The sequence below is a fragment of the Dermacentor silvarum genome, chromosome 2 (assembly GCF_013339745.2).
Source record: "Dermacentor silvarum isolate Dsil-2018 chromosome 2, BIME_Dsil_1.4, whole genome shotgun sequence".
Lineage (NCBI taxonomy): Eukaryota > Metazoa > Arthropoda > Arachnida > Ixodida > Ixodidae > Dermacentor > Dermacentor silvarum.
In genome coordinates this window covers 60890183-60910084 of record NC_051155.1, presented here as the reverse complement: position 1 = coordinate 60910084, position 19902 = coordinate 60890183, and the positions used below count along the sequence as shown (strand labels likewise).

Here is a 19902-nt window from a genome sequence, read left to right as displayed (position 1 = left end):
GTCGCGTTCCGTCCGGCGGTTCGCAACGCGGGCTCTCACGTGTAGTGGCAGTTGATGTTGCCGGTTTGTCATCAGGGCGGCACCTTGTGCGACCACATAGGCGCCGCTGGCAGGTCGGCGCATGCGGTCATAAATAGGCCTATTTCTCGCTTTGGACCGTAGCGTATATAGCTCGTGTTCCCCTAATCGCATCGGCCGAAGTGACATTTGTTGATGCCTGATTTGCGATTGTGATACTCATTTTGACTTGCCAGATGGGTCAATATGCTAGTGTAGTAAGTGTACGCATGGCTCATGATGACACTGCACGCATGTTCTCCGAGGTCCGAGCCGGATGGCTGTGGTATTGCGGTCGGCACGTGACAATGGTGGACTCCGCATCCACACCATTGTGCGCGTAGTACCCATTGTAAGTGGATCAGATGGACGCGAGCAAAAATGATCGCGCAGCATCGGAAGATCGAACGTGTACTCGTATTCGTGCTTTCAGCGGCGTACGGAATCGCTTGCGCCAGTTCGATCGGGCAATTATCGTTTGGAAGGAAAATGACCGATGTGATTGTGTTGAGCTGGTTCAGCAGTAGCTGGCAACGTCAGGAAGATGAAATAAAGAAAACGCCAAGTGATCGCGGCCTTTCAGTGGTGCTCCGATGCAGTGCCATGAAACGGTGATTTACTGCAAACAAAAATACAAAACTATGGGGGAGATCACTGCAGAAGCAACAGCATCTGCGCCTGTATAGAAGTTACTTTCAAAATGAGATCCTGGATGTGTTTCTCTGAATAAAATGTGCATGCGCGTACGGTGCGCATAAATGAATTAATTGTGTTCATATAAGTGCAGAACTACTATTTGTAGCGTACGGCATGACAAGCGTGGATAAATGACAGGCATAAATGCATGCGCCAGAAGTGGCACTCAACGATGCAATCCCGCACGCGCCTTCGTTAATAATAAATTGCTGTCGTGGAGGCCCGGTGCCAGTCCTTGGGAAGCGCTCTACATACCCGTAGCTACGAACGGCTTTGTGAGCTCAGCTCCAAGGCACCGCTACCTTGGTCATACTGATCCTCGTATTTTCCCTGAGTGCACCCTGCCAAGAGCTGTTGCCCCGATGAAGACCGTTTCGCTTATCGAAATGTTATTTTGGGCTGATGCGTCCCGTTTTCGCCCAATTTTAGTCGGTATCAGCAAGACTGCATGGCTTACGTATGGAACTATGTAGTGTAAGAGCTGTGGTGTCCACGCAACATAAGTAGCAATGTGTCTGGCAATGGGCTTTCGCACGGTCCGCAGTCAGGTGCGCTCGCAGCCTCATAAGCGTTTTATGAACGTCGATTCCTCTCTCTTCCTGTCATCCTTGTGTTCCACTTTCCCATGCCCCCGGTGTAGGGTAGCCAACCGGACGTTATTCTGGTTAACCTTCTGCTTTTCTCTTTCCTCCTCGAGACGAACAAGCGGGTTATAGTTCCTGCGTTGATTCTGAAAGGATTAAGTTGTAGCGAGAGAATTAGCGCTCGTTGTGTCTTCATTGTCTTGTCCAGCGTGTTGCCTTTCCTCCAGGACAGAAATGTTTAATGCATTCATGATCGCGCTAAGGCGCGGGGTTAATGAACTACTCATCCCTGCCTGCGTAAGGCAATCGCGCCCACACGGCAACCTTCCGGAGGCCTTCGCAGGCGGACGAGCCAGACGTACACAAACCGAAGCGGCGTCTCGCTCGGTTTCGGAGACAAGCGAATTAGCAGTTGTAGGTCGCGCACGTCAGGAAGGACGCCGTTCTCGGGCGCTGTCGTCAGCTCGGATGTCGTGCCGCGTATACGCGTGTAAGCACGCACAAGCGTATGCTATACCACTTGGAGCGGTCAGCCGCATCTCACGCTCGTGCCGTCACTACAGCGGCCGGCCAAGCCCCTTTCATCTGCGTCGGAAGGACGCAGCCGAGACCGGTCGCGGTTTTTCCCGCGCGCACACCCCACAAAACAAAAAACAAGACGCCCCTGCTCCCCCCCCCCCCCCTCCCCTCAACCCCTGATTGGTTTTTCTCACTCGAGATCGAGCCCTCCGCCGCTTCGGTTCCTGGGAAAGTGAGCACTGGCATGTCCGCACGGGAAAGTATATATAAAAGCGTAAAAGTACAAAAAGCAGCGATAACAGGGGCAAACAAAAGTACGAGTAAACCGAAGGAAGCGATGTCTCGGACTGAGCGCGTACGCGTGTGCGGTCCGTCCATGAAGCAGCGCGTGGGAGAATGGATGTATTCACGCGCAACCTGGCGGCGAGAGATAATGCCATGTATATATATGTGTGCCCTCCCCGTATGCCTCCGAGGTGCACGTTTGTGTGTACGAGGCACGGGACTGGTGAGGTTCGCATCGGAGAAAGAAACGATGTTTCATCTTTGCTTTTCTCGCCTGCCTCCGGGGGTCGTGTGGCCCTTCTTCCGTTCCGCCGTGCGCGCGTGTACATGTCCATGATGATGATAATTGTAGGCGGTGCGCATTGGCAATGCAAATCCCCTGCGCCCGGGCTGCCGCCGTCGGCGCATGCTTCGATGAGAGAAACGATTGGCCCGCAGCTTGCTTTTGCGCGTATACACGCTGGAACGGTCGGCGGTATCGCGAGTCGCACGTTAGGGCACGCTCGTATGTCGTGTTTCCCAGGTGTATCGCCACTGCCACAGCCGCGTGGGCTTGTGCATAGCGACACCCCTGGTTTCGTTGCTTGTCCACTGTGCATTGACCTCTGGATGGAGGCGTTGGCCTGTCTGTTCCATGTAGAATGAAGCTTCGCCGAAGTCAGGCAAGACTCGGACAATGGTAGCGAATGGAAGGTTTAGTAAACCATCCTGGGGCATGTGTCTATATCTCGGAAAGCACGACGCGAAAAGTCACGCTTCGGGATGCCGAATTTTCTTTAATATGTTTTGTTATTATTATTTTAATTGTTGACCAGTACGACTGAAAAACAAGTTGAAATGAAATAGTGCTCTGGGCGCGTGCAGCCCCTTGTATACCGTAGACATCGCCATGTTGAGAAAAGAAGCTAATAAAGCTAAGATAAACCGCGCAAAGAAAGGAGTAGGAGGAGGATGATCTTGTAGGCCGTAAATGCCGCGCAAACAAGTTGTCAGTTCGAGCGAAGCATACGCATGGTAACCTTCGTTTTATAACTACTGATAATTACGTTTTAAAGAAAATTCGGGGTTCCGAAGCTGCTTGTCCTGCTGGCTGTATCTTTATTGACATTCGGTAACGACTACGTCGCCGCACGCCGTCATTGGCCTATACCGCCACCGCAAGAACAACTGCGGAACTCCCCTTAACAGTTTAAACTTGAATTCGGGTGTTTTCCGCGACAGAACCACGGTCTGATTATGATTCACGCCGTAGTATAGGGGACTCCTGATTAGTTTTGACCATGTGGGTTTCTTTAAGGTACACCTAAATCTAAAAGCACACGACCGCTTTTCTTTTCTTTTCTTTTTTTTTCATTTTGCTCCCAACGAAGTGCGACCGCCGCGAATGCATGTGATCGCACCCGTGACCTCGACCTCGGCAAGACAAACGCCACATGGCCACAGGGCTATAACGGGCGGGTCCTTTACAATTGCGCTGGATAAAAACAGAAAAATAGACAGAAAAAAATGTACGCGGGCCGAGTTCAACAAATGCACACTTGTCGCAGTAATGTGGTGAATATAAGCCTGCTTTTGTTTTGGTGCGCTGTCATCAACGAAGTAAAGATGGTGCTCCATGCTTGTGTGCCTGAGTTTGCCCATGCTTGTTTGCCTCCAGCTAAGGCCCTGAGAGCCTTAGCTGTCCGTCTGGCTCAGAAGCCATGGCCCTGAGTCCAAAATATACTCGCAATAAGACTGACGAAAATACTTGGGGCAGGTATACTTGGGGCAGGTACACTTGTGAGTTTGCTCACAAGAGTCGTGTGTCTTGGAAGTTGGAGCACCCAGTCGACCGTTCCTCTGCATGAGGTGGCCCTGACGGCGCACTGCAGTCTCTGAAAGTGCGTCAACTGCAAATGCACGCCTTACCTGCAACTCTTGGAACGGTAATTTTTGCCGTGCTCGACGAATGCAACTGCTTAGAGTGATTTGAAGATTTTTGATAGCCTTAATACCGCTGTTACTTTCAGCGTGTAACATTGCGTTTTAGTTATGGGATAAGCTAAAGACGACTCATTCTATAGAGGGTTCAGTACTGCTGACAAACCAATGAAAAAATTCAGTGCCCTTCCACTCTGTGAAGGTGGATGACCAGCGAAGCTGTGTATGTGGTGATCGACGTTGCTCCGGCGAAACCTTCCAAGTTTGCGGGATCGGGGCCACATGGACGGTTCGCATTTTTTTCCGCTTCGCGGTCCTGGCGCGCAGCACGCTTACGCTTGAAGTCCGCTGCCCGCTTCGCGGTCGGTGGTCTCCTTCCGCCGCCACCGCGCACCCATTCGCTTTTCTGTTCACGCCGTCGTTCTTGGTAGGCATGCTGTTCTTCTTTAGACCGTACAACACGCGGACTACCCATTTCACAGTCAGAACACTCAGGAAAGGGACCTACGTATAGATCATGACGTCAGGAGAAAGAAGACACTCAGATTGGTTGGCACTAGTCTTAATACGTGGGATGGCGTACACGTGTAGGGTGCGAACGTAGACATGGATGACACGGTGCAAAGTGTAGTATCTGTTCTTATCATCTTAATATCTGACACGGGTTGTGTTTGGACCCAGGATGTTAAACTTAGTTTTGCGAGTTGGCGGAGTGCTTGAAGCCTGCTTCACCTCCGCCGCGGGTCGGCCCGGTATTTCACTATCGTCGGGATCGGCCCACGGGGAAGATTTCACTGTCGATGCGACTCGACAGACGGACGCAAAAACTTTCAGAACCTAGCCATACACAGCTCCGCTGTAAAACGGGAGGACACACCAGAAGACAACGACGGAGAGTAAGGTCGTATTGCTGTCGCTCTTGTCTACGTAGTGAATCCTTCTGCTTCCTTTGTGCTTTGACAGTAGGGCCCAGCTCATTAAAATGATAAACACCGGCTACCCAACTTTTCGCTTACATAAAGCTCGCTTCCTGCGGCAAGTGACCCCTGATGCCAAAGCCGGTCGACTCGTCCGCGCTAACACGTACAGCCGTGCAGCTGCCTACAGGTAGAGCAGTCCGCAACATTACAGAAGCTTTATGCCTGCAGGATCAACGATGGATTAGGTTAGGTCCTACACACCTTGCTTGAAAATGTAACTATCTTTGATGCAATTTGGTAAAAAAAACAATAAAATTAGAAGATCTCTAAAGCGCAATGTTCAAGTGCCGACTGAGTTCCGGAGGGGTAACGGTTAATATAATGCGTCATGCAAACTGGCACCACTAAATCTTGCTTGCGAAACACGTTGTCCGGCATGTGCTTCTGCGGGTCACGCTTTCGTCCGCATTACAGACACACGTGCGGCAGTCCGTGTGCACAGAGCACAACGACGCACAATAGCACGGAACCTATACATGTGTGCGAGAACAATAACGAGCCCGCGAATGCCCTCGCAACTGCAGAAGCAGCAACAACAGCCCTCGTTGCTGCTAAAACGCCTTCTCTGGGGCGATAAACCGTTCTAGCCGTGTACAGTGGCCCGATCTTCGAGCCAATCACCGTCGCCCGGGGCTGTCACGAGTGAGGCGGGCGCGCCGTGTTTTTCGAGCGGATCGTGTCCGATGCTTGGACGACGAGACGTGAGAAACAGGAGCGGCCTGGCGAGCGATGAGTGCGCACGTGTGAAACGAGGCCTAACACGATGCTCTGTTAAAAAGAGTTGACGTATTGCGTGAGAGAGGACGCCCCGAACGCAAGAAGGATGCTGTGTGTGTAATTTGGCGTAAAAATGTGGAGAATAAATGACTCTAGCACTCCGGCGTGATGTCGCAAGGCCTCTCAAAGTGCAATCCTGCTGGTTCTCCTATCCCGTCTTGTCTCATGTTCCGCGACTAGGAAGTGCGGGAGCGTGTGTGCACGCGATAACTTGTCTGCTCTCTTTTTATTGCGATAGCAATTATATGGACACTTAAAAGCAGATTTCTGCCGTCGGCGTCGCCGTCGCCGTGAGGTTCCGTATGACGTCATTTGGAGATGAAATCGTCGCCGCGCGCCGAACGCTGTATGTGCGAGTGAAAGGGCGCGAGGGGCGCCGAGCGTTTAACCCATTGCGCCACAAACGCATTTGCAGAGAGCTACACAGACGCGCCTTATATATCTAACACTCCTCCGTGTACCCGCGCTCTTGCTCGGGGCGGTGCCGCCGCCTACGAGCAGAAAAGAGAAGTACTGCATTATGACACTAACGCGCACCGACAGTGAACGCTTCGGTGGTCTCAGCACTACGACGCCTCGATGCCAGCATTCGAAGGGACGCTGGCATCAAGAAGCACTACCAACGCCAACTAGGTGGCGTTCACCGTACTCAGCACAGCGGAGCGTGGCCTCCGCAATTAGCTCTGAAAATGTTTCTGAAGTTGATCGCGGAGGCTGCAATTACGACGCGCTGTACGCGCTGATTTGACTCGGTGACGATTCAGTTACGTGCTTTGTCTTGCGCGTTGTATTAGTGTGTCAGTTACGTGCTTCGTCTTTCGCGTTGTGCTAGCGTGTGCAGCGTAGTGCAGCTTCCATATGCACGACGTTGCTGTGTTGCTACGCATTCATTGCTTCGCCCTTAGGACGAAACTGTGACATTTTTTGACACCTTCTTGCTTCTCCTGTGTCCTCCAGAGTAGGGTTGTCAACGGGAATCAGCGTGATTAAACCCCATGCTTTTTTTTTTTTTTTGCTTATGACTTCGACCTCTCTACTTCCCGAAAAATAAGGAGCATTATATTTAGTAAACATTCTACCCATACTAAACGCAAAGCTACAGATACCGGTTCTCTTTATTTTAGACCATAAATATGTATATTTAATAAATCGCCTGTAGCAGGTTGCTTAATTCTAGTCATTGAGCTGAATACTCAAAGCAGGTCGCATAATTCTAGTCTTAAAGGCGGACATCACTTGCCCGAGAAATCCAAATGCATAATCAACTAATTAACAAAAATAAAGTAATTAACCTTTTCAATAATTACATTACGGCACATATTGCAGTTAACGAATTGGAGCCGGTGCATTCGCAAGGTGTATACACTTGGAGCGAGTTTTGAGGATTACACCTAGTTTTGAGATATTCATTCCCAAAATCTGCGACGAAATACATGGCCGTTAGAATTACTTTTGTACTTAAATGCATAAAATGGTTAAAGAAGTACGTGGAATAACAGTGCAGTTTTTACCGCAAGTCTCAGGGTGCGTATCTCAATACCCTTGCGATCCTTAAAATTCGTTCCAAGTGGACATCACCAGCTACAATTCGTAAATTGCACTATTTGCCGTAAGATAATTAAGTAAAATGTTAATTAGTGAGTCATTGTTAGTAGAATATGCATTTTAAGCTCTTGCGCGAATAATGTCCAACGCTTCGAGTAATCCAGCTCAAGGACTACAATTACGCTATCTGCTAAAACCTATTATTAAAAATTCTGCATACAGAAAATAAAGAGCTAAGAACACCCTGTATAGACCACGCTGTTTTTATGGGTGTCTCATGTTACGTAACGTCATTGTATAAATAAGACTATCGCTTCCATTTCGCAACCGCAATCTTGCTAGTGAGGGCGTAAACGTGCAGTCTGCGCTGCAACTTTATCGTCCTGCTTATAACTGCAAACAAAGGGCTACATGATGTGTGCTGATACGTGCACAACCAGAGAGGACCGAGCCTCCATCTTTGTGCGGCATATCTACACACTGCCTAGCGTGTATTGCCACAATGAACTGCTGCTATAGCAACGTTTTCACTGTCTTCCTCTCTCTCTCTCTTCCTCTTGTGGCAAAACTTTCATCACACTTGTTCTCCTAACGCCTCCACGTATATTCAGCAGATTAGCGTGAAAATAAATGAATAGTGAAAACAACACAGGGCGCCAATCACAAGGCTCACGTGAGTGACATGCAACAGCTCCGCATCGGCAGCTGTAGGCATCTGGCACGGAGTCGTAATTTATTTTCATCGCAGCTTTTGATGTTGCGGTGTGAATTATGTCTCGATGAAAAAAAAAAGAAAAAGAAAAAAGACGACCTGAAAACAATTACCATCACTCCTGTAACTTATTGCGGCGGCGCTCCATTCGACTGTAGAGGTCGCCACAGCATGTTGTCGCCGGCCAGGGCGTCTGATAACATTCGGTCACAATGGATATCTTAACGCAATATTTTGTGATGAAGGTGCATGGACGAGATTAAAAAAGGGGGTATCGAGGACACATATATTATGCATGGAAGGCGAACTCTCATTGGTATTTGTATGATGTGTGGAAGCACCAAGGTACATGGCCAATATGGATGTTCTACGCCATTACTAGCAAGCAAAGATCGCGAAAGCACAATTATAATGGAAAACGACCGCATAAGTGTTATCCGGCTTCCTAGGGTTCTTTAATTTTCGCGCTGAGTACATTTTATTTCAGCGTTTACTTTTCCATATTTAAATATTCATTGCGTCGAACGATTACTTAAATATGTGTGCACGTGACTGATGATGTTTCCGCTTTCTGTTTTTTCCTGCGCAGGTGAGTTGACATACCATGAATGTGCTGCGAGACGTTCTTAGCGCGCTGCGGCAAAGGTGCAGTCAAGTCTCGTAAGTCGGATCTGGGTGCCATCTTCGCTTCTGATTCTTATTATTTTTTTTCTCGTAGATTACAGTGTCGTGTTTCTGTACTCGTCACTTAAATGATCGTGTCAGGACAACGTATTCATTTTCTAAATGTTTCAAGACAAATGCCACAAATTTCTAAGCAGCCAATGAACAACACTACCCGCACGACCGTTGGATATAAGACTGAAGCATCTCTGATGTTAATCGGAGAATGTCTGATCTCGATCATTAATCATCAGGCATAAGGTGCGAACGGACGATGTCATGCAGACGGTATGACACATACAAAACGCCTACTTTTACTGTCTGCCATATCCCTCTCTGTTTCATCATCCGTTGGCAACCTATGCCTGAAGGTATGTACAAAACCAACTTGTCCAAGCTTTCCTTAACCTTTCATCAAGTACATCTTTATAGTCTCTATAGCTACCTATAGTATGTAGGTAACTGTATAAGTGTACTGCTTGTCGGGGACATTATTGCAGTACTTGTGGCGACAAGCACTCGCCCGTAAGTCACAAGCATATAAACAAAAGAAGAACAACAGGAGCAACGTATAGACGCTTCTGTAGAGAACCCGTTTTGTCGCGCATCAATCCAAAACCCTTCGGCTTGGTTACGTGGCGGCGTGTTTGTCAGGTTGCGCCCGCACCCCTCCGCACACAACATTAAGATACGACTTCCAGCGAAAGTGGCTGTTCCCATTTTCGGGGAAGGAGTATGCAGGTGCTTCTACAGAAGACCCAACGACGGCTGCATAGTCGCGGCAACGTTATAGCTGCGACTTCGATCGGCTGGTGCATCGTTCAGCGTCACGCTAGGCGCAACGCACCGCATGTCGCAGCATTTCGCATTCAGCGCGGGCGTTTGGTGCGCCCGGTGAGAAACGTTTGTGGCGGAACGCAGAACCCCCGCAGCGGTCGGCGGACACGCTAGCCGGACATTTCCATGTATGCAAATTGGATTGCACGTGCTTAAAACCACGTAGCGCGAAAACTCTTGCCGCCTTTCGATGGTATGCCTCTTGATTTCATTTGCATGAAGCCGATGTGTATATATTTCCCAAACGGCGATTCCAAATAAATGCCGGCGCGTAGACGCCCAGCAGGCTCAAATAAATGCGGCCTAGCCAGTACCGCAACTTGAATAGCCAACGTTAGAAACCGACTCGCGCTAGTTCACATTCTTGAGTTATTCAAATAAATCTTGCTGAAACCGGCAAGGGTGCATATAGTGTATAGCAAGCAAAACCACTCATCCTCTGCCTTGTGAAATCCCGCAGAATATTTTCAGTAATTCGTTTGTTGCAAGCCTTCAGCGTTCTAAATTCGATTTCTCGGCACATACAGTCTACATGAGATAGCCGGACTATCTCATGAAGTAGAGGGAGTGAATTGGAAAGGAATTCGTCCCCAGGTAGATTCAAGGACCAGCCTAAACTTTTATTCAGCTGCGAAACTCACTTTCCTAAGACGTTTAAACTGGCGTGCTTGTAGCAACACGTTGCGTTCTTTTGCACCAGGTTGCGTTTATGTACTTCAAAGCACCAGGAGGGAACGTGAATGGCCGGGGAAAAGAGAAAGTGAGGATTATATACGGGATATCACCTGGTTTGTTACCCCAATCTGTGAAAGGAGTTGACGATGTGCAGAAACATAGGCGAAAGGGTATAGGGCGGACGAATGCGTGCGCGCGCACAACGACGTACCACATCAGCCGATCGACGTTTGATTACGTAGTGACAGCTCCGGCACGTTATGCACCGTAAGACGCTGAAGTCTGTGTTCGAGGATCATCCTCCGCGATAATGCCTGAAAAGCGATCGAGTGCGTACATCAGACAAGTCATATAGGCCGTCGCTTCTTCAACCCTTCCTCCCCTTCCACAACCTCCCTCGTCCTACAGTAAACGACCTTTTTCGCAACCGCACACTTCTCAGACAAGACTACCAGTGATGCCGATGAAATCGAAGGTAGACTTTTTTTTTTTTTGCGAGCCCCCGCCTGCACAGCAGATTTACCTGTTTTAGTCCTATAGAATTTGGTGCATGACGGCCGTGTTTGTAACTGTACGTTTGGAAAAGCTGACTTCGAGAATATGCAAGCACACAGCATTGCACAGTGGGTAATGTTCAGTGCGCGTCTATAGAATTTGGTGCATGACGGCCGTGTTTGTAACTGTAAGTTTGGAAAAGCTGACTTCGAGAATATGCAAGCACACAGCATTGCACGTGGGTAATGTTCAGTGCGCGCGCATTTTACGACATTGTTCGCATCTCACCAAGAAATCCCCTATATACTTGTACCATGGGGCGAGCGGCTCAAATGAAAAAAAAATAAAGAATTATCCTCCTAGAAGCAAAAGAACGTGCTTCTTATATATGCGACGAAACTATGAGAATGCCGCTTTCGTTACGACACCATAATTTTGCAATTAATGCAGTTCTTGACGTTAACTACCCTATTCCTTTTCCCTACTCAATGTCACGCTTCGAAAAGGATATCACGTAACATTTGCCATCTAACGTAACGCAGCTTCCTTGATCTTACGTGGCGCCGACCGAGTGATTAAGCAACTCTTCCTCGCGTGTAATGCAGTGAGGGCAAACTTCGAAGTGCCGAAGATATAACCGCACAGCGAACCGCTTTGCGAGCGCAATCGCCGCGCATCCCTCCTCGCCCCTGCAAGCCGCCGACGAGTTGTAAATGAGTGCCCCCCGCAGCTAAGCTCGCGAGGGTAAATGAGCCCATTGTTCGGACGCTGCCGTCGCCGCCGCTACCCGCACTACTTGAGCGAGGGCGAAATCCAGGACACGATGCGAGTAGCGAAGCGTGGACGCTCCCACCGCAACATGCGCGGAAGTATAAGCTGTGCGATCTGGTAGCCGTGCGGTGCGTATTCGTGAACGGAAAGCCGCCTAATGGAACATTCGTATATAGAAAACTGCAGGTTGAGCGCCAGAGTGTTATCGGGAGCGATTGGCATTGTGTTTAGGCAGACTTATTTTCTGGTATTGCTAGATTTTCGTGGCAGGCAAATATAGCAATTCGCTAGCTTGCGCACATAAGCGGTATAGTTCTTGTGTTGCCTAGTTCGTTCTTCATTGCCGCTGTTTGTATGCATTGTACCGAACTCACGGCGAATGTCCGTGTTTCTTTATTGATATTTTTGCCGCATTTTCGGCCTACTAAGCAGCGCACACGATTATGTGTGGCATCCTCATTGTTTGTATACAAAAAGTAACGTGTCACGACGCTAACTCTACTACGGAAGTAGAAGGCAAGCTTCGAAGAATGCAAGGAATGAATCTTAACCTAAATCGAGCGCACTCGAAACCCAAGAAGAAATATTATCGGACGAATATATTGTCCATTCGCTTATTCGCTATCCACCACTTTGAAGCACAACCTACAGCAGAAAACTTTGGAACACTTGCACTTAAGTCAAAACAATGTCTTGTGGAAGACACATATTCACGCCAGAACAGCTGGCTTTACCTGCTCTAATTTCGCTCGCAATCGTACGCGCGCATGCACGCAATGCATCACCCTAACTGCAACGAGCACCTATTTTGCCCACACCGAAACTGACCGCAGCGCCACCGTACAACCGTGACGTCATGTTCTGAAACATGCCTATTCGAAATTCCGCGCGAAGAGATAATTTGCTAAACTCTATCGTATCACAACTCGCTCTTCGCCGCTTTATCATCGTGTCGGATAAAGCGCTATTGCCCGAGCGTGAACCACTCTCGTTACAGTAGCGTCGACGAGCACTTCAGAGGCCAACCTGTTCTTCGAGAGCGTGCAGTTAACAGAGAGGAGGACCTCATTGTGTCGCGTCTAGGTGCCCCCCAGTGCGTAAGGGTCAGCCATCATTCATTCGTCCACCCTCCGGAGAACAACCGGGTCGCGCTACTGGCGCGGCGGCGAGAACCGCTAATGACCACGTGTCATCTATCGGAAAGCGCCACTTTTTCACGTGTCTCGCATTGCTGCTGCACGCATTGCACAGTGGCATCGCATGACACCGACAGCGTGGCGAAGAAATGCACCGGGCGAACCAAGTTCTCGCTGTATTATACCAGCGGCGACAGTGTTTCAAATTGTCCTTTTGTGTAGAGCGGGAACGCGGGTTGCTAGTGCACTTGCGACCGCTTGATTGTTCCTATAATAATGGTAGGATATGACGCTCGGCTGGATCCAGCCGAGCGTCATAGCAATTGGCAAGACGCTCACGCGAGCCGCCTGACACTTTCCTGACGGGTTCGTCGTATGCCTGGTCGACGCGCACCAATTTCTCGCCAGCGCAAGCCTCTTACTCGTATGTGCCTCACAGTGCCTTGGAATTCTTAGGTTGAATTCGCAAAGCGTTTCAAGTGTAAGAACTGGTTGTTGTTGATCGACCGACTTGGGGCTTTGTATAATATGCGTGCTATTACGATTGATCGGTGCGTTTTCTTGCGAAACGCCTTATTGTACCAACTGATTTGCGAAGACGTGCCCCTGATCCTGTGTGCGAGATTGACGCACATACTACTTCCTCACCGCAGACTTCAAAGTGTGTAGAGTAATTGGTTTCCATATAACTTTCGACGTTATGGAATCTCACTCTCACTGCAGCCTATACTTTATTGTGATTTGAGCTTTTAGGTGAACGCCAGGTATGTATCGAAAGATCCTTCGTTGTGCGTATGACATGTGTCCGAGAAATTGGAACCCAAGTTCGCAAAACAGTTAAGTAAGAGTTTCCCTATACTTAGCAGTGTTCGGGTGGCCATCGCTCGTGACATAAGTAAATCGGTGTGAAATTTTGTGAGTAACGAGCCCATGCATGAACGGATATTCACAAAGAACCGCGCGCAACTGTCCATTTCCTTAGCCAAGACACTATAGTCACTATCATGAGGCATGGGCGCACGAATAGTGGAAAGAAACACGAGTTCCCCACTACGGCGTGCCTCATAATCAGATCGTGGTTTTGGCACGTAAAACCCCATAATTTAATTTTTTTTTCAGCTCAGCTCAAGAGGGACTTCGTGAATACGGGTCGAGTTTTGTTGCCATTTCTTTGTAACTGATGTCATAAAATATGCAATAATCACACCAGCTCGAGTCACACCACGAAAATTTCTACCGGCAGGAAATAATTTTTTTTTCTCTAAGTAACACATAAACTATAATCCCCATAATGTCATGGCTCAGCATGCCATGTGAAGAGCAGCGGGGCCGCTGAAATGTAATCTCGCCATTTTGAAATAGTGGGATAAACACGTGTCTGTTGACAAGCAAATTTCAACTGATTTAGTCGCATTTTTCTTTTTCTTCTTCTTTTTTTTTTTTTTTTTTTTGAAGCAACTTTTAGCAAGATTTCTGAAGTCGACTGAGAGACAACAGAAAAACATGTATTCGAAGTATTCACTACGTTTGTGAGCAGGTTCTGCTAATTATTGTCCGAACATGCCACAGGATCTTTACAGCGGCAAGTCAGGAGTGGTGCCGTTGAAACACCAATGCAAGAATCAAGCGAACTTAGAGCTGTTCGCTATTACTCATATTCGTACATTGCAAGCAGAGAATTAGAGCGAATGTTTCGGCGTTAGAGAGGAATAGGTTTGTTATAGTTAGTTATATTTCTTCATTTTTTAGCTCTCTTTCACACTAATTTTCTAGAGTAGCCTGCGAGTGGCTAATATCTCCTGCGCTCATTCAAATCTTCTTCTCAACGGCAAACAATACGTAAAAAAGAGTGCTTGGAATAAAATGCGCTTTATAGGATACTGAGATATATGCCTTCAATTGTAATGTCCGCGTGGTTATTTAGCGTAAATGAACATGTTTATTAGGACAGTGTGGGACCTAAAAGTATTGCTACTTTACACATAACCCGGGGATAAGGTTTCTAATGTTTTCGTTTTCCGTAGAACACGGATGCTGAGATCACAAAGCTTTTCCTTTGCAAATGCTCTGTGCCATTGCCAAGCTGGCTTCGCTATTGATATGTCCACTATCAGGATTAGCAGACATTCTTTCTTAGGAACAATTCTAGTGAAATACATTTTTGCTGAATACGGGTGCAGAATGTCAGGGCGGCAAGAAACATTTCTAAAGTGTATCCTTCGACTTAGAGTCCAATTTGACATGTGCCAACGAAGCGCGAACCGATGCGAATAAATGCGTCACAGCACGACTGCCATTCACAGATTTATACAGAAGCAATCCGACACATTTACTGACCAGTCTGTATTGGAAGAGAAAGATTATTTCTCTTCGTCTGTCAGGAGCACGCTGGTCTGCTGGCAGGCATTACGTCGTCACAGTGAAAATAACTACGGCTTAGTTGCGTACACTGGCTTTGACTTGTCACCTCAGAGATGCAGGCTTCGTATACATCTGGGATCCTGACTGTTAAACAGCCAGAAGTAGTGCACAGGGCGTGTAAGCAAATAATACAGGCCGAATAGAAATCCCTATGCGCGCTATACTGCGCGGAGCTAAGACAGATTAATTGGCGCCAAGGAATAATACTCTCTCGTGACACGCCGCCGCTATTATTTAGACGCAGACATTTCTCAGGCTGACACTGATGCACACAGCGCCGGCACTTTTGCGCAACAAGTCGAACAGTAATTGAGACTCACAAAGCGACGGGCGTGAATCATGGCGTCCGCCGACTTGTCAACGGCTATCCATTACGCTGTCAACGCCACGTCACACATTTTCCTTCGCTCCTCTATGTGAAGGTGGCACTTAGCTCCTACCCGTGCGTGATGCGCGTGGTGGTGGTTCATTGTGAAATTAATCATTGTTCGGCTGCAGGCACGTGCCTCTTGGGGGCTCATGGGGGCTAAGCTGAAATTGAGAGGCCCGATACAAAATCACTACATAATATTGGTATAAGTGTAAGGCGAGACGCCGTGCTTAAAATTATGTCGTTGAATAAATTGAGTCTATACTTCGCGAAACAATCAGCGGTTTCATTTATTTATTTACTTAAAAGTTTGTTTTGTATCGACCTGTGTGCCTCTACGATAGATCAGTTTCGCAACTCATGCTCACAGAAAAAAGTACAGCTCACACTATATATACTCAGTACCGTTTGTGTCATCGCTTGCATCGCGATCCCCTTGAATATTTCCGCATGTGTTAGCTCAAAGAGAAACATTGCCGACACCAAGAGAAATCAAGAGAAACGCTTACCATTATTTTGAGGGCGAAATTTTACCAAAGATCCTTAATAAATCGTACATAGCCTACTCAGATATAGGTCACGTTCACCGCGTCGGAATGATCTAGAACATATGACTCACACTGTATAATAATCAGATTAAATCACCTTTAAATGCGTTTAAGTGCGCTGCAGGCTTCCTAACCGTTCAGGAAGAGTCCATTCAAGTTGGTGTATTGAAGGGAGTTCATCTACCAAAAAGTATCTTCAGACATTTGCGCCACTTTCACTTCACTATTACTGCACCCACGGGGCCTGGGTGCACCCAGCGAGGGTGCTTTCATACGGTTTATTCAAGTCGGTTCTGAAGGTCGAAGGAGAAGTAGAAATGAACAATCGAAGTGCGACTTTATGAATGACAGGCTGGCGAGAAGACAAAAACGTTGGTGAGAAACGTCCGCTCTAACAACAGTGCGCGCGCCTTCGAATGGGGTCGCGACGATATAGGTGTACGAATTCTTACATCGAAGAGACTCGAACGGCCTGGCGTGCGCATTTCTTTGAAAGTTGCTTCGCCTTTTTTCCTAAACCCCAGTCTGCCCACCTGTCCTCCGCCCGTTGCAGGTCTTGGGCGCGCATTGGAAAACAGTTATTTTGGTGGGAGTGGCAACAGCACCCCGCACGCCCGCTGTTGTGGCTGTTGGGTCCACCTGCACAACCACCTCGGTCCACATCGTCGGAAAGCTGGTAATCAGCCGGATAAACGGTTTCGCCGCAGTCGCTGTTTGCCGTGGTTGGCCCTATAATGGTGTCCCGACGTGGTGCCCTCTTTCCTGCGCCTCTGTTTTCTTCTTCCGTGTCCATTCTGCTCTAGTAGACGCGAAAACTTGGAATGGTTCTGAAAGTTAGAGCTGCCGAGTCTGGAGTCTATTTCGCTGTCCTGGTGGTGGGCTGAACGCGGCCCCGACTTGCAGGAATCTTGGCTGGCGTGCTGCTCCCCATTGTGAATGGCATAGGTTACGCAAGACATCTCTCTACTTGGCACCGCGCGGTCGTTGTCGAATTAGTATTTGGCCACAATAGAAAGTACGTCGATCTGTGTCGATTCAACCTCCCGCGTAAGTGATTTCATGGGCAGTGTGGACAGTCCTACGCTAGAAATTTGTCACCGTCTATACAAGGATCGACACGTACAATTCGCTTAAAACTTTCAAAACTGATTCTGCGCGCTTCTTGATATCGATTTAATTGCGTAAGGGCGTGTTCCCCATTGTGTATATACCATCCGATAGATGACTTTCAGAACGCTCGCTGAATTTCGACGAGTATGAACATTATACGCGCCTCCACGTCATTAACAGGTTGTGTGGTCAAGTACTTCCAACAACGCGTTATAATACGGCTTCGTGTAGTCGCGATGTGCATCGCTTCAGCTTGAAGGTGCTAGCCTTTCCAGATAGCGTTACTCCGACCAACACCGCTCCACCTAACGACGCGCAGCGTTCTGCGCGCTCGCCTGACCGCCCATGTGTGGTCCAGGAACAAACGATCACAACCGTGAGTAGCCCTTCCCGCGCGTTCACAGACGAAGAGGCTCAAGGCGGCTTTCGTGCAGGCTTCGAGCTTCCAGCAAGGTCGCGCCCATCAATTCGTCACAAAGCAGAGGCAGACGCAAATGATCCCGAAAGACGGACCTTCCTCGGAACCATTTGTCGTGCGCGCCAGTGGAGCACAATGCGGAGAAGCGCGTCGGCAAGAGCTGACCGCCAATCTCGCCTTCGTCACAGAGTTGCTCTCTCTCTCTCTCTCTCTCTCGTAGGCAAATACTGACTTGCAGAGAGTGGAGGTGGAGGCGCGGTTTCAGGTGATGCGAACGGAGCTCGAAAACAGTGTAGAAAGGAGGGCCAGAGACTTCGCTGAGCAGTGGACAGCAGTGAAGGTTGACGGCCGCCGGCGACGCGCCTGTGGATAGAAAAGAAAAAAAAAAAAAAAAGGGGGGGGGGGGGGGTCAAAACAGAAAAAGTAAGGAAGTGGATTGTAAAGAATGGTCGGAAAAATGACCGCGGTGGAAGCATTGGCAGAGGCAACAGAAAGCGAGGTAACCGCGGAGCGAAGCCGTTCGTGAAATCGAATCGGGGAGAAGAGCGAAACAGGGGGAAAGGGCAGGCATAACGTCAGAAGAAGGAACGGCACGGGTAGAGCGGGAATTCCCCTGTCGCGCTTGCTCTGGCAGAAACAGGGATGGGCCGTTGGTGCGTCCTGTGATGGGACGGACAGACGGACGGACGTGTAGTTTGCGTGATGGGGACAGACGCCATCAGAGAGACGCACTTCGCAGACGACACGAAGAGTCAACGACACTCGTAAGTTCACTAAGACGAGCTGCGCCGCTGACCGCTCTGGCTGTGTCGTTGAGGGCGTGGCTGCCCTCGCTTGGTTGCGTGGTTTTGAATGCCGAGCGCGTGCGCTTACATAACAAGTGCGTCTCGCTGGTACACGCAATGCGCAGGCTAGCATCTGCATTGAGGCACTCTTCATTTATGAGAGCCAGTTTGATGTTTGCTTGAACGACCGACCTGTCTCTTCCTAATAAATAAAAATAATAGTAAAAAAGAACCACTTGGGCAGCTCTTATGTATAGCAACGCGATAAGGCGGCTTTTTGCGGTGCCCTTTTGTAGACCACATCATATAAGCGGTTAGAACTGGCGGAAATAGAGGTGCGGCGTCGCTTTTGTGGTGGAGAGAAGACCCATTGCGAGTGACCACTTTCTGACGTTAAGAAAGGTTTGGCAAATCGCGACAAATTTTCGCCCCCACTTCTCTGTTGAACGCCGAGAACTGCCAGTCGCAGTCCGATGCAATGACGGGGCAATCAAAGACATTGAACACAGGCCCAGAAATTCGTCAGCACTAATACAGGCGCCGGTGCACTCCTGCGCGTGGATTTATCGTAACAGCACCTGGAGTCGGTAATGTTTTCCCCTGTTGGCAATATCTATGTGCGATAAAAAAAATTGCCTACTCGAGATATCGTACATGAAGGCGAAATGTACTGCCCAGAGGAGATGAGACCCCAAAATTCTGCAATGTTCGCTGAAACCGCATTTATTTTAGTTCCTGAATGAATTAGAGGGGAACAATTCGGAGATCATGAAATGCACGCTATTCACCGCAGCCAGCATCGGTCGTGTCCACGTTGATTCCGTTTCTTTAGCTTGCAGAACTATTGAACATAAAGCCGAAAGAGAGAAGTAACTCATAGAAGCTAGAAATTTCGGATAGTCTGCTCAGTACAGTGAGGCATTCGCCTGAACATCAAGGAAGCGGTGGAGGTGTAGGGCATACTGTACAAAATGTGTGTGCCTTTAATGCCGGCCGTCAGCTCCAGGCAATGGTGGTCCATATGGTCTAGTGGACGGATGTTTATCTATACACTCTGTCGGGGTCGAAGCAAGGGATCAATATCCGCGTCCGAGTACAGCGGGCACAACCAGAAAAGTGCATGAGACCGATCTGGTCGCCGCAGGTACCGTGCGAGTTGTTCGAGGGCAGCGCCAGCAGTGGGGGTCTATTTTCGTGCGAAAACACTGCACGCGGAAGCGCGCGAAGACTCTAGCTTCCGGAGCGTGCCCAGGCACAGGGAGTACAGGCTCTATCCAAGGACAACATGACCTCCGTAGGGCCAGAATCGCCTTACGCTGGTGTTTAGTTTCCCAACCGGTAAGTTGCGAAGGGAAATTTCTTTCGCGCAGGTACCAGCAAATGAGCCAAGTCGGGTAATATTCCAAAAGAATCTTTTGACATAATAAGTCGTGATGGCCGCCGCAGTATAAGGCAGGTTACTTGTTTCCGGGTTAACTTGGTGAGTGCGAATGTCAGTGTCGAACGCGGCATCCACCCCTGCACTAAGCTAAGTTTGCTTCCATCCTGAAGGTGGAAACACACTTACCAATGTACACTTCGGTGCTCGTTGAGTATTC

The 19902-nt window shown here is 48.7% G+C and overlaps 1 protein-coding gene and 1 pseudogene across 1 annotated transcript in view; both read left to right on the top strand.

The window, feature by feature from the left end:
* Positions 1-19902, top strand: part of LOC119441524 (protein dachsous) — a 241647-nt gene that overhangs the window by 127541 nt on the left and 94204 nt on the right. The window lies entirely within an intron of this gene.
* Positions 4668-4847, top strand: LOC119443283 (U2 spliceosomal RNA; annotated as a pseudogene).